The following is a 2365-nucleotide window of genomic DNA, read 5'->3' as shown; positions in this document are numbered from 1 at the left end:
TATTAAAAAACATTAAAAGAAATGAAAACTTTAAAGTTTTATATGGGAGTGAAAATGAATATGAAAAGACAAGATGAAGAACAAACTCCTTATATGAGGACAGATCTTCATTTTATAACATCATTTCAAGATTTTTTGAATAGTGGGGTTTATGAAGAACTATCAAGACAAGAGGAGGATGTTGATAATACAGTGGTAGGAAGTGGATTCAATATTAAAAAAATCATCTTTTTAGATGTACACATTCTAAAATCAAACCCTCTTAAAGCTTCTTCTTATATTGAATTACCAAAAGAAATAAAACGAAAGAAGGCAGTTGTTAATATTAAGAATATTGATAATAAATGTTTTCTCTGGTCTGTTCTTGCTCACTTACATCCACCAAAATGTAATTCAGAAAGAGTAAAACAATATATGAAATATGAGAATACCTTGGACATTAAAGATTTTAATTTCCCAATGCCACTAACAGATATTCCTAAATTTGAGAAAAAGAATAATCTTTCTATTAATGTATATGGATTAACGGATACAAACAAAGTTCAAATATTAAAAATTTCAAACAACTATAAAAATGAAGAAACACACATTGATCTTTTATATTTTAGTGTTGGAAATAATTCACATTACACATACATCAATAATTTATCAAGATTAATCTCTTCTCAGGTATTCAGAACAGCAAACAAAATATATCCTTGTAAGCGATGTCTTAATTCATTTCATACAAAAGAACGATTAGAACAACATTCAAAATATTGTAGTAATCATAAATCAGCTGTAATTACAATGCCTAAACCTGGTGAAAAGATTTCTTTTGAAGATTATAATAAATCTATCATGCACCCATTTGTGATATACGCTGATTTTGAATGTATCCTTAAAAAGATAAATACTGCTTCTCCTAATCCAAAAGAACCATATACAAATAAATATCAAAAACATATTCCTTGTGGTTTCTGTTATTATATCAAATCATCTGTTGGAGAAAAGTATAATAAACTTGAACAGTATAGTGGAAAAAATGCTTCACAAGAGTTTGTAAAACGATTAGAAAAGGATTGTATAAGACTAAGTAAATTAATGAAAGAAACAAATGAACCGATGAAATTAACCATAGAAGAAAAATTAGAATTTAGAAAGAACAATATCTGTCATATTTGTGAGGAGGAAATTGAGGAGTCTAAAGTTAGGGATCATTGTCATCTTACTGGTAAATATAGAGGTCCCGCTCATTCCTGTTGTAATCTTAATTATAAATTACCTTCTTTTATTCCAGTCTTTCTTCACAACAGCGCCAACTATGACACACATCTATTTATAAATGAACTTTCAAAAACACCAGGGAATATTTCTGCCATAACAAACACAAGTCAAAAGTATATTTCATTTACAAAAATGATATTCACAAAACCTATAACTCGTATAAGGTTTCTTGATTCTTACAAGTTTATGGGAACGCCACTAGCCAACCTCGCATCAAATCTAAGCTCCACGGGCTCTTTTCCAAATCTTAATTCATTCTTTCCAAAAGAGGAAATTCTAACTAAAGAGGAAATTCAGATTAAAGAGAGAATTCAAAGTAAAGAGGAAATTCTAATTAATGGGGAAATGAATGAAGAAATTCTTACTGAAGATGAAATTCTAATTATACACAAAATTCGAACAAAGAATGAAATTCTAACTAAAGAGGAAATTCTGATTATAGATGAAATTCTGATTAAAGAGGGAATTCTAACTAGAGAGGAAATTGAAACAAGGAATGAAATTCAAAGTAAAGAGAAAATTCTTACAAGTAAGGGAATTTATCCTTATGGTTATATGGATTCATTTATGAGATTTAAAGAAACACAACTTCCTTCAAAAGAAAGTTTCTATAATAACCTTTATGAAGAAGAGATAAGTGAAAAGGAATATAAACACGCACAAGAAATTTGGAAAATATTTAAGATAAAGAACCTTGGAGAATATCATGATTTGTATCTAAAAACAGATGTTTTATTGTTAGCTGATGTGTTTGAAGCTTTTAGATCACTCTGTCATAATAAAAATTGTTATGGATTAGATCCTGCCCACTATTTCACAGCTCCTGGTTTAGCTTGGAGTGCAATGTTGAAAATGACAAAACAAGATATAGATTTAGTCAGTGATGTAGATATGCTTTTGATGATTGAGAAGTCTAAGAGAGGTGGAATATCACAAGTATGTTCAAAAAGATATGCTAAAGCAAATAATAAATATCTTCCAAATTATGAGAGTGAAAAAGATAGTAATTATTTGATGTACTTTGATGCTAATAATTTGTATGGATGGGCAATGTCTCAATCTCTGCCTTATGGTAAATTAGAGTGGGTGGAAGAAAAGG

The sequence above is a fragment of the Eptatretus burgeri genome, chromosome 6, assembly GCF_056783735.1.
Source record: "Eptatretus burgeri isolate ZD-2024b chromosome 6, Ebu_testis_v1, whole genome shotgun sequence".
Taxonomy (NCBI): Eukaryota; Metazoa; Chordata; class Myxini; order Myxiniformes; family Myxinidae; genus Eptatretus; species Eptatretus burgeri.
Note: the sequence above shows the minus strand (reverse complement) of the source record.